The 13,194-nt window shown below is 46.9% G+C and overlaps 1 long non-coding RNA gene across 2 annotated transcripts; it reads left to right on the top strand.

Annotated features, from left to right (window-relative positions):
• The first annotated feature begins 847 nt into the window (after window positions 1-847).
• Window positions 848-6,114, top strand: LOC121676230. Of its 2 annotated transcripts, none has more exons than XR_006020398.1 (3): window positions 848-968; window positions 1,489-1,626; window positions 3,197-6,114. It is a non-coding gene; the product is annotated as an uncharacterized LOC121676230 (long non-coding RNA). The 2 variants fall into 2 exon arrangements; XR_006020397.1 differs by having other exon boundaries at window positions 1,127-1,626.
• The last annotated feature ends 7,080 nt before the right edge of the window (window positions 6,115-13,194 follow it).

The raw sequence follows: 13,194 nt of genomic DNA, 5'->3' as shown, positions 1-13,194 counted from the left end.
CTGCTCAGAGTGGGAGGCTGGGATGTTCCTCGGACCCAACATTTCTATGCAAGTTTGATTTAAAATAATTGGTTTTCCTGCTTCTGTGTGTCCTAGAGCTGCTTTTGTGCTGTCTCTGCAGCCCTGAGCTCTCCAGCTTATGAAATATCGGTGTTTCCAACAGCAACAGTGGTGCAGAGCTCCAGAGGTGGAGGAAGCAGCGAGGAGGAGCACAGGAATCCCCTGCGGCAGCAGGAAATGCCTGGACAGATGGGTGCCAGGTCCCCTTCGGAGCCATCCAGGCATTGTTCCACGGTTAATTACTATTCCTCCTGCTCCCAAGTCCTTCTCAGCTCCCTCCTACTCAAACCCACACCCCAGGGGCCTTATGAGGTCTCAGCTCACTGGTGCTGTGCTCATCTCCCCATCTCCTGTCCTACATTTGGGATAGATCCTTTGCAAATTCACCAGCCATTAGCTAATGCAGCCTCACAAATCCTCCCCTCACTGCCCCACTGCTTCCCTCTGCCAAAGCCAACTGCAAGGTGCTGAGGCTGGAGGGTGTTTCCAGATGTGGGACACGGTCACTCAAAACCTGCCTGGCCAGAGGACTCTGCAGCAGAAATAAAAGGTGGATGTGCTGAAAGCTCCAGCTTGGAGGGAGCCCAGGACACGTGTCCTTGTGCGAATGGATCCGGCTGTGCCTGGGGCAGCTGAGAGCACACAGTGTTCAGCACGGCAGTTCCCAAGGGCTCCAGGGGCTGGAACATCTCAAGAGGAGCGCTGCAGCCTCACCCTCAGGGTTTTCCTGGCATTTAACCAAGTCCCACAAGTACAAGCTATTCCCAACACAACAAACACACGCTCGGTACCGCTGGCTTTCCTCTGCCCTCCCACTCCGCCCGTGGTCTGCTCTGCTTCCCCAAACACCATTCCTCCATAGCTGCCTCTGCTAAAGCAACGATGGACCCAAACCCTGAGCACCTGAGGTAACCCCCAGGTTTTTCTATCCCAGATCCAGCTTCTTTGTGCTGCCTGTGGTCTGTGATGGGGTTCATGGGAGCTGCAGAGGGTAGGAGAGGTGAAGAGATCTCCACATTGCTCATGAATACTTCGGCTTGAACGATGTCCTGTTCTTTTCTTCCAGACCTGTGGCTTTTTACCTGCAGTGACCTTCCCTGACTCGGTGTTTACCTTCAGAGAAAGGGAACATTTGCTGCCTAGTGGAGCTCAGCTACAGCTTTTCAGTCAGCGATCAAAACACTCGAAAGCTAAGAGCAGCATTTGAATTTAAAAATCATAATTACAGTGCCCAAGAGGGAGAAGTTGGAAGAGGGCAATGAACAAAGCAGGGGGTTGGAAGAAAACAAAGAAAGGCATGAGAGGAATCTGCGTTTTGAACAGAGAGTCCTGAATATCTTGTACTGGCTACTTCAAATTGGGCACCTGAAATTAATAGATTCTTTGACCTTCATTTCTCTGTACTCTTGTTCTTTGTTTGTAAAGCAGAAACCACAGTAGAGCCTCACCAAGAAAAAAAAAAAAGATGCCATCACAGCAACTGCTCCAGCCAAAGCACTCAGATGCTGCAGAGATGAGGATGAAGAAGGGAATAAAAAAACCCAACCCTCTATGGCTTTTCAGCAAGTGAGTACCAGCATCGCGTGTGGGGAGCAGGGCAGTGTCCTCTGGAATAAAAAATACCTCCCAGTCATGCAATTAAGGACGAACCACACATGCCCACAGGGGTTCTGTGGGCAGCCTGAAGGCAGGCATCTCTTAACTTCTAAATGCTTTCTCAGCCTTGTCACTTCTGGTGTTATTTTGATGGGTTTTATGCATAGGACTCTGCTATATTAAGAGCACGTCTACGTATCTCACAAGTAACTCTGCCTGCAGAGGAAAGCCTGGCACAAACAAACAGAGCCTCGAGGCTTCTCCTCTGGTCTACAGAGATGGATATTGTGCTTGGGCAATTCCAAGAACAGGCACAGAGAATGGATGTGGAACAGCCCTGGGGAGCAGGACTTGGAAGTGCTGGTGGATGAGAAGCTCAACATGACCCAGCAGTGGCTGATGGCAGCCCAGACACCCCCCCAGTCCTGGGCTGCATCACAAGTGTGGGCAGCAGGTTAGGGAGGGGATTTTGCCCCTCTGCTACGTTCAGGTGAGCTCTCCCCTGCAGAGCTGCCTCCAGCCCTGGAGCTCACAACAAAGGAAAAACAGGGATGCATTGGAGTAAGTCAGGAGGAGGCCACAAAGATGCTCGTAGGGATGCAGCCCCTCTGCTCTGGAGCCAGGCTGGGACAGCTGGGGGAAAAAAAAACCTGAGAGCCCCTTCCAGTGCCTAAAGGGGCTCCAGGAGAGCTGGAGAGGGACTTTGGACAATGGCATGGAGTGACAAGACAAGTGGGAATGGCTTCCCATTGCCAGCGGGCAGGGTTAGATGGGATACTGGGAAGGAATTGTTCCCTGTGAGGGTGGTGAGGCCCTGGCACAAGTTGACCAGAGAAGCTGTGGCTGCCCTTGGATCCCTGGAAGTGTCCAAGGCTGGACAGGGCTTGGAGCACTCTGGGATAGTGGAAGCTGTTCCTGCAGTTGGCAGAGAATTGAAACTAAGGGCTCTTCAAGGTCCCTTCCAACCCAAACCATTCTGTGATTCTGCTTTGGTGATCATCATCGACCACACCATCACGTTATCTCACTGGACCTTACTGCTGGATCCCACTGGCTTTATTACACTTGGGTCTCTGCAATGGCTGCTCTTGCTGCTATGCAGGATGCAGGACGAAGGATAAAATCCACGTGCCCTGATTCTGGAGTCTTGCTCCTTTAAACAGATGTGGGAGGGAGGGTTGGTAAATCCTTGGACAGTTTTTCATCTTGCCTCGACTGGGCTGGGCTTTGGGCTAGTCTGTTGTCTGGTCCCCTGTCATAGCTGCTGTTGTAATGATTCATCCATCTGGTTTTCTGGGAAAAGAAAATGAGCTAGGGAAATGTTTTTTTTGTTTTTTGTTTTTTTTTTTTGGCTGTATCTTTCCTGAAACAGTTACAACTTTGCACCCCCCCCCCCCCCCCCCCCCCCCCCCCCCCCCCCCCCCCCTGGAGAGGAGTTTTACACATCGCTTTTGACTTGCTAAAGTAGAGACAGAAGTGCTGAGAATCCCATTCCTCAAAGTCAGACCGTGACGGTTTTGTCCTGAACTGTGTTTCCAAGGAGCAAAAAGGATCCAGCAAAACCCAGCAGAAGATCCAGGCTGTCTTCAGCGGGTGCACTGGACAAAACCTCGTGCTGATCACTCCAGGGACACCCACTCCTTCCGCTGGCTCCTCACCTACCTGAGCTCTCCAGAAATGATGAAGGATGAGCTGCAAGGCGGCAGCTTGGACAGAAATCCAGGTGCAGAACAAGGACACTGAAGATTGTCTCAGTGGATTGAAACAGCTACTCTCATGAGTGGTGTAATTTATCACAAATCAGGTAATATGGAGGGGGAAAAATCCAAGGAGTTCACACTGGGTGACGTTCAGTCTGAGAGTGCAGCAGGAAGCCACACTGGATGTTTTCCTTGTTGGTTTGCACAGGGGAGGGATGAGACAATCTGCCCATCCAGCTGGGAACACCAAGGCAACCACTTCTTGGGTTAAGGAAAGTGGCACTGTGAAGTCTCTGCCAGCAGCCCTTAAAAACACTGTTATAAACCAGCCAGCTCCAGAGATCTCCTCCTTCTCCTCGCTCTAGGAATGCATCTTCCTTGGTCCAAGCTTAGTTAGAGGTTAGACTGGGAAAGCAGCAGCCTGTCTGGGAGCAATCACTCCTCCATTCAAACACGTTAATGAATTTCCACCAAGTTAGCTATCAAAGTTCTTTTTTACGCTGCTGGAGCAAACCTTCCTGTGACAAATTCCTGCCCTTATTCGGGCTCCAGAACTATTACAAGTGACTCCTGTGAGAATCAGATCCTCCTTGGACCCACCAGCACAGGAACTGCCCTCCTCACTGGTCCAGCATCCTTCCTCTCCCATCCCACTCTTTCTTTAGGTTTCTTTCTCCTCACCAGCCTTCCCTAGCGCTTGCCCGTTCCATGATTTCATCCGAGGTGGGTGGTGAGCTCGCTCTCCCCCGCGCAGCCTCTTCCCAGCGGCTCCCGGGATCCCTGCCAGCTCCTCTCCACCCACGGCCTCTCCCGACGAGCCGAACCGCGCAGCTCCCGCTGCTGCCCGCGCCAAGGCAGCATCCCACATCTGCTGCGCTGGCTCGGCCAGGGGCAGGCCAGCCAAGGAGCACCTCACCTATCCCCCTGCACCAGTGCCTTCCAGGGGGTGGCATCTCCACCCCTGCATCCCAGGGGATCCCCAGCTTCCCTGCCAGGACACGGCAATGGGGCACTGAAGTGACTCTTGAATGCTCAAGAAGTGCAGACCCAAGTTTGAGTTTAGAAAACAGCTTTGCGGGTTGAAAACCAAATGAGAACTGCCTTCCCCCCCACCCCTCCTTTTTTTTTTTCTGAGTTACTCTTAGACATAAAACCTCTGTGTGGATTTAAGCATTCCCAGCCTGGCTAATGCAGGAGCACCAAGGAGTGAAGTCAACTGGTCCCACGGCTTCAGAGATTGAGGAGCTGAACATGGCAAAGCAGATTTCAATCAAATTTTGAATTTGTTAAACCAAAGTGTTAAAATTGAAAACAGAGCACAGGACAGCTTCTCAAACCTCTTGGGTTATTCCCTCTGCTCTTTTGCCATGATTTTAGAAAATTATTCTTTTGACTATTCCTCCTGATGCCATTTCTGTGAGTCCATAAAACCATTTTCTCCTTGTCAGAGAATTCCAACACCGGTGATTTATAGGCTTTGCTTGGAACGCAGCACACAAGTACTTCACTTTTTCATTTGCCCTTTCTAAACGTTTTTAATGATCCGCTTCCTCGGATCTGTTTACATTTGGGACATTAAAAGCTAAGCAACAACTCCATTATGAGCAAGAACACCATAAAAATTCCACCATTGCCAGGAAACATCTCAATACGGTGACAAACGTAGCCACTCTCTCGTCCTGCTGCTCATCCGTGGGAAGACTGGTTTATAAATTATTCATGAGTGCCTTAAAATTTCCAGGCTAATCTCAACTAAAAAGTGGGGGTTTTTACACCATTGTTTCGCTCCCAAGTTCTCCAACTGGAATTTTGATTTGCATAGCGAAATCTGAAAATTTACTTGCACTGAATTTCTTTCCTTCAAGTTGTGATTTCAGTTCTCACTCTGGAAACATAGTGGAGAATCTTTGCATGACAACTTATTTGGAAGCCTGGAAATCCTTCATAATTCCCACGAATTTCCTGAGAAATTTAAGTTTTCCCAGATGTGTTTTTTGAGCAGGTTTGGATCTATAAGGTTTGTGGCACCTTTCAGCAGGCAATCCCACCACCCCAAGGCATTTTTAGTAATGATGAACTATCTGGGGGACTATCAAGCCATTCTCTTCCCAGTCTGTTCCACAGTAAGGACAAGCAAGACTGAACATTAAATCATGGCAAAATTTAACAGAGAAAATCACTTTGTGGTCCTCTGGAGGCAATTAACAGACCAACTCACTCACCTGTGCTCGTGGATTTTACAGCTGTCAGTCTGTTCTGGGATTTAATCCGCATGGTGGCACTGGAATATATTCCATGTAAAATCATCAATCATAAATAAATCCCGCTGGGTTTTTATGCAGTAATGTTACAGAAGAACAAACAGTCACGATATTTGAAGCCACGAAGCTAGAAGAGTTGCCTTATATTCCTCTTCATGTCTGTACTCTGCCATGCATTGCTTGGCAAACTGTACCACTGCCGGCTCCTCCACGCAGCGCTTTGATGACCCTTCCCAGCCACTTCATCCCAGGCTGTGCTGCTCCAAATGAGGGTCAGTGTCAGGCTTTCCAGGCTGGAATCCAGCCAGATATGTGCAGGGCTTGACATGCTGATTGCTTTGGGAAAGTAGAGACCAAAAAAACCTTTCCTTTGTAGCAATATGTGAATAGTTCTTCCCGGTGATGGAGGTGAGGCCCCGGCACAGGTTGATCAGAGAAGCTGTGGCTGCCCCTGGGTCCCTGGAAGTGTCCAAGGCCAGGCTGGATGGGGCTTGGAGCAGCCTGGGATAGTGGAAGGTCCCTGCCCATGCAGAGGGATGGAACTGGATGTTCTTTAAGGTCCCTTCCAACCCAAACCATTCTGTGACTGAATTTCACTGGCACCAAAATACTCAAATCCTTGTGATCCCAAGGCTCACCTCTCCTTTTAATGACAAGGGGCCATTAAAAAAACTTCTCTGACAAGGAAAAAATGTTTTTATGGACCTGCCCCATGACTGAAGACAGATCATCTGCAGGTTTCACGGCAGGTTCTCCAGAGAGGAATCCTCTGGGAGAGGCAGATGTGATGCTGAGAAGGCAGCACAGACAGAAACTGCATATAAGGTAATTTAAATACTCAGCAATCCACGCAGCAGAGCAGGCAGCCACTCATCTCTCCATGGACTGTTCTTGGAAAGTTGCTGGAAATCAAGTAGAGTGAGAATGACACCAGGAAAAACATTTTTTGCCTCCAATTTCAAGGAGCTGAATGAGAGTATCTTCCAACCCAGGGTCTGTAACCATTACACTGACCAGTACACACTGAACATCCTCTTGTCTGCTCAACAGCAGAGGTGGGAGCAGCCAGCTGGTTCAGCTTTTCTGCTTGGAGCCCTGAAGTTCTGCATGTTCCCAGAGGAAATGCACCTGGCAGCACCTGGAGAAGAGAACCCAGCAGTTTGATGAACTGTTGTCAGGAACCAGGAGAGAAGAGCTGTCTTAGTGACACCTGGAAAGTGAGAACCTCTCGTTGCAGGCAGCTTAACCCAGGTTGTCTCACTGGAGTTTGCATCACTGCCCTCACTGGATCCGATTCACCAGATAGAAATTCTGACACTATTTTCATTAAGATTACCCAAACAAGGAAGAATTTGCTCTCCTGGCACCTTTACACTGCTGTGAGCTCTAACAGCCTGTTTTACTGCACAGCAAAGCTCTGCCAGCACAAGCCTCTGCTGTTTCATACATAGTAAAGGTCCCAGCAGGACTTGACCAGCCCACAGTGAAAGCCACAATACCCGAATTTATCCTCCTCGTACCTCTGCTGCCCATTCTGGCACTGGAAATGTGTGCTAGGGACACAGCAGATCCCACACAAACAGGTTATTTTTGGTTAGCAAGTCTCAAACTGGCCTGGAATAAATAAATCAGGGAGCATCTTGTAGAATATCACAATTTTGTCTTGTTCACTGTTCCACTCCATGAGCATCTTATGCCTGGATGTTTCATCAATTAATGTTGAAAATTTTATCAATTATAATGAAAATTATACTTCTGACCGTCAATTTATTTGCTGTGAAAACAAAGTCGTTTTTCACCATCACCCCAAGCCCCTACTCAACATGATCAGGATGTTTTCCCTCCCGATTCCCAATATATGATGGATTTCACAGAACATACTTATGTAGAAGGCTAACATTTTGAGATTGTGATGCAAGATCACAAAAATTTCAGACAAATTAATTGCAGCAATTGAAGTTTAGGCTTTATGTAGTAGAATGAAGTGGTTTCATGACTCACTAATAAAAATTATGTACACTGTAAGACACTTCTGAAATATTTTTCCTTTAAAAATTTCCCAATAGACATCATCTTTCACTCCCTCTCATCCCACCATCCAGCACATTTTTTATTAATCCAGAAGTGAAAGGATTTTTTGGGAGAAGCAGTTGACTTCTAGTGCTGCTTTCGGCTTAGTCCAAGCATTGATTTCATTTTAACATCTTTCCAGAACACTGGCAACAGGACAAACTTTTCTGGCCATGGAAACAATCCCCCTGCACACTGCATTTTGTGATTGCTGCAGGGTCTGTTAACAGGATGGAGCAGACTTGCAAACTAATAGTTTAAGTTATGCACTGTGGTACCTGATCGACACTTTGAGACTGGTGCAGGTTTTCTAGGCACCATTTTCCATCCAAATTTGTGTGACAGGGAAGACTGTCTTCCAGTAGCTTCACTTCTTTAAAAGGCCAAGGGTTGAGAGCAAAGAGGATAAATTAAAAAAAACCCAAAAACTCATTACATACACTTTCCTCTTCCTCAGATATATTTTACACTGAAATGCTTCTGTTTTCATCAAGCATTTTTCTTCCTTTTTTCATCCTTTCTTTCCCTGTTGCTGTAAGGAAGATCCAGCATGACCAGGACACAATCCTCTGTGTGGGCACACAGGCACACCAGCAGCAGTGCTCAGATTTGAAAATACTGCCACGAGATCCAAGCACTAGGCAGCTCCATTTTCCTATGTGGTGCAAACAGAAGAAATCACTACATCTTAAGAACTTAAGACAGAATTAAAATGTTATTAACCTTCTTCACTTATTTCTGCATCACCTTGTAACTGGTTCTAACCTTAAGATTAGTTTTTGTAGTTTCCTGTAAGTCCAGACATTTCGATCCTACACGCACACCACAAGCAGCAAATCTCCAAACAGATACATCTGGCTCCTTCAGGGACTTCCCACAAGAAAACATTTATGCAACTGTCTGCATGGGAGCTACTTAGGCAGTGGATGCACTTAAAACACAGAGATTACTTGCAAGTCACACTTCCAACACCACTTTATTCTGCACAGCTTTTAACCTCCACAGGAACATCTGTCAAACCCCCTAAAACATGCAGCTCTCTGCACTGTACTGCAAACTCCCCATGGTGCTAGCCAGTCTATATTTTCCGTATTTTAGTAATTTGTTGCATTAATTTAGGGGCTTAACCTACAGTCTTTTGTACTAAACACAGTACTTGCCACTTCTCAAAGCTCCATCTAAAAAGAGACAGAGCATGAGGGTGGATTTTATGAATGGATGAAAGCAAGAGACTTGAAAGAGATCACAAAGTCCCTTTTGGTTTGTGATTATCTTAATTAGAAATAAAGACTACCTCATTCCAACCCCCTGCTATGGTCAGGGACTCCTTCCACTAGACCAGGGTGCTCCAAGCCCTGTCCAACCTTGGACACTTCCAGGGATGGGGCAGCCACAACTACTCTGGGCAGCCTGAGCCAGGGCCTCACCACCCTCACAGGGAAGAATTTCCTCCTATCATCTAATCTAATCCTGCTCACTGTTTGAAGCCATTCCCCCTTGTCCTGTCACTCCATGCCCTTGCCAAAATTCTTTCTCCAGCTTTCAATATCTTTTCATACACCTAAAAGATTTGGAGGAGATAGAAGAAAGGTAAATTTGCTTCCAACAACCAGCCACAACCTTAGAAATTCCTCTGAATATTCAAAAGCTGCTCCACTTGTTCACAAAACCCCTCTCTTACCGTTTCCCCATATGAATAGTGGGAAAAGCAGTACATTGCTGAATTCACCAGGACACCCTGGAAAACATCCCCCGCTACAGCGATGCCTTGCTGCAGGCTGGTGTGTGCTGTGCTGCTGTAGGTTGGCTGGTGTTACTAACTCCCAAAAAGCTGGATGTAGAATGACCAGCTGATTGAAGGATGATTTTCAGAGATTATCTTCATGGATAACGAGATCCTGCTGGAACTGGGGACACGACCCACCTTTGACTCTGCCTCCGGTCAGTTGTGCCTCTGAAGAACTGAAATTTCAGAGAAATTCTTATATATTAAACATCCTTGGAGAGATGACTCAGGCTTTTTTATGGCTTACACTGCAAGGAGTGTAGGAGAGAAAAATGCAAGAAGCTCTCAGGCTGGCAGGAAAAACCTCCGTGAGATCTCGCTTTCAGTACGTCTGGAATACGGGAACTGCAGATCGGGAGGTTTTCTGCTGCTCCTTTTATTTCCTCATACCTCACAGATGGATCATTAAACCAACAGGGAGCGGTTCTTCTTCTTTGATCCCAAGTCCACACTGGTTATTCTCATTGGGAAAACCACCTCCCTTGATCTTCCCTCTCAGCACTGTAAAGCTTTCCAAACCATTCCAAGGATCATCTTCACACAGAGAACCTAAACCAGGACCTTGGGTTATACACTTTACAATTCTCCCCCTCCCACAAGTTCAAACTTGCAGCATTTCTGAATTCAGCAACTCTATTCACTAAAGTAACACACTTCCCTGTTTTCAGTCCTGGATAATACCATTAAAGTTTCTCTCTGGAGCCTCTTGTGTAAAAATTCATGAGGTGCAATTCCCCAATCACTATAACCGATTTCAAATGGTGCTAGAATTATTATTGACTCTGAACACCAAAAGAAATCAGTCATCCTCTAAAGGGGTTACGGAGATCTGCAAGGATGAAGAGTTAAGTGCTGGACAGTATTTTACATCGGAGAATCCCCAGATATTTGATATTCTTATTAAAGCATTGGTGAGAAAACAAAGATTTAGACAGTGAGAATTTTCAAAATCAACCATCAGCTACATACATTTTTTAATACAGTAAAATACTTTAAAAAATATAATCTTGAAACACTTCTCCAGATTTCAGTAGAGTTGGACAATGTGACCAACCACCTGTGGTCCAATCCTCCCAGTCGCTGGCTATTTCCATGAGCACATCCGGCCACCAACCTGCACGCTGGCAAAGCCTTGTCACAGAAAATAAATAACATATTCTGACCTGCCAAACATGCCACAACAGAATGCCAGACACGCAGGAGGGATGCAAACAGCATCCAGAACTCCCAGGGCTCCAATGCAGAATTACCTGTTTCGAATTCTGTAGTGTGTCTTGTATGATATATGTACAAAGTATTTACAAGCATGATGAAGTGGTAAGAAAAATGGATCTAGGTAAGGCTGAAAACAGGCTTTGAGTTAAAAATTTAGAGCACGTGTAGTTCCCTACCTTATCCCTCACCACGCTGTATGACTAGCTGTATAGCTTTTACTAGTTGGGGCATTAAAATCAACATCTTCAATATTGAGTTGCAATTCTGCATTTTACTCTTTTGCCTTGTTTCTGCCTCAAAACCTTCTTGGGTTCTGAAGCTGCTGCTCACCACTTAAAAATATTACCAATATGCTGACAGCAGAACTTCTGCCTTTGAAATCCCTCTTTACATTGCTCTCCCAGGGATCACCTGGGTCACAGACCCCCAGAGTCCCACCGAGGGATTTTGTTTGGTGGTGGAGCTTAATTGGAATGGCACAACCACACAAGGAAGATCTTTCTCTTCTTTTCCTCTGAGGCTCCCGAGGGTCCATTTCCCTGACGAAGGCCGGCATTCTTCCTCCAAGAACACTGATTTCAAATGGTGCTAGACAATGAATAGTTAAATCTAAACCACCATATGAAACCAGCTTCCTGAGGGAGCTTGTGTCTAGCTGAGAGGATATTCCTGTAACAATAAATTGGAAATGCCACAGAAGAATACCTAGCCACGTTGGGTTTTTATTTTTCCTGTTAAACAGTTGATGCTTTTTTCTTATTCTTACCCTTGATTTTGGTTTGAGTCACTCAAATGTTCACTTCTGTTTTCTATTACGGCGCTACCAACAGCAAGAGAATTGCTTGCAGCAGTGTCACTCCGAGGAATTTTGTTAGTCAAGCTTGAACAACATGTACAAGGCTTTAACAAGGAATGAAGGACCTTCATCCTACTTGTGCTGCTGTCTCCTATTAACACAGTCTGTCTGCTGAGCTCTGCCCACAGCACGACTACATCCAGACACACCAGCACGGGCAGCACTGCTGCAAAACTCCCTCTTGTGACAGCAGAACATGTAAGGTGTTACCAAATCTTCCTTTCAACAGCAGCAGCACAAGGACCAGTGTGTGACAGGCTACATATCAGTGCCTAAAAGCTGAATATTCATCCCAAAGGCCACGCAGAAAGCCTGGAAACCTGCCCACCTGTCAGCTAGCTCTGGCTGAGGTGGGATTTGCAAACTGGGGGAAAAGTTTGTCTCCAAAACTAACGTTAAGGACTGCATTGATTACGGGCTATTCAGACCTGGCACTTGGCACCTGGAGACAGCACTGCTTCTTAGAAGTCTGACACAGGGTTCTTTCCTGGAAATCTGCTACTGAAGTGCGTTCTAGACAATTTACTCCCTTTCAAACAGATTTTTTTTTTTCATTTCATAACCTCTCTGCAGCTCCTCATCTCAGCTGGCAGAACAAACATCAGACCCGAAGCCCATCTGCAGAGCGATGTCGAGCAAGTCCTGAGTGTTTGCACAGGCACAGCCCCACTCTCGCTGACATGTTCTGGGAAGCACTCAGGTACACCACAGTCTCTTGGAAAGAGCAAATCACCCCGGGCAGTGGCACAGAAGGCACCACAAAGTGCCTGCATGGCAGAGAAGGCACAAAGACACCGCGTGCCCCATCCGGTGTAGAACAACAGAGTTTTAAGGGAAACAACCCATCGGAGCAGGCTGGGCCTCCGCAAGCGGGCAGTTCCTGCAGTTACTGGAAGAGCTGTCACCATGCCAGGCCACATCAGCACTGGATTTATTGTGCAGCTTTTCTGTCCAGAAAGTGCCTGTGTGGAGCAGAGCAGGCAGGAAGCAGCAGGACGGAGCTGTGCCCGTGTCCCCGGGCTCTACCCCGAGCACGCAGCTGCCTGGGAATCTTCCACACAGGCTCACAAAACACTAACGGGTGAAATAAAGCTGCTTTGAAGTGCAGGCAGAACCAAACTCTTTTTCCTTCAGCCATGCAGAAGTCCAAAATTTTGCCTTGCTGCACTGTTTTCAAGAAGACTGCAGTATCTTTATTGTTTCCCTCCTGCAGTTTATTACTCCTGGGTGTGCTCTGTTCCTGCCTCTGGAAGTCCTGTGAAAGCTGATTTTAGTTGATTAGAACCACAGAACCACTGAGGTTGGAGAAGACCTCCAAGATCACTGAGTCCAACCTTTGATTTAATACCACCATGCCCACTAAACCGTATCATGAAGTGCCAGATCCAGCTGTTTTCTGAACACTTCCAGGCATGGTGACTCCACCACTGCCCTCAGCCTGTTCCAACGCTTAAACCGCTCTTTCAGTGAAGAAATTTTTCCTAATAGCCAACCTGAACCTCTGCCGAGACTCGAGGCTATTTGCCATTGTCCTGTCACTTGTTATCTGGGAGAAAAGGCTCCCCACCTCATCACAACCTTCTCTCAGGTAAATGTAGGTCTTCAGGTAAATAAGGTCTTCCCTGAGTCTCCTTTTCAACCCTCAGCCAG

The sequence above is a fragment of the Corvus kubaryi genome, unplaced genomic scaffold (genome assembly GCF_017639235.1).
Source record: "Corvus kubaryi isolate FWS band 111438036 unplaced genomic scaffold, C.kubaryi_AGA036_p1.0 135, whole genome shotgun sequence".
Classification (NCBI taxonomy): Eukaryota; Metazoa; Chordata; class Aves; order Passeriformes; family Corvidae; genus Corvus; species Corvus kubaryi.
This window is presented reverse-complemented; position numbering and strand designations above follow the sequence as displayed.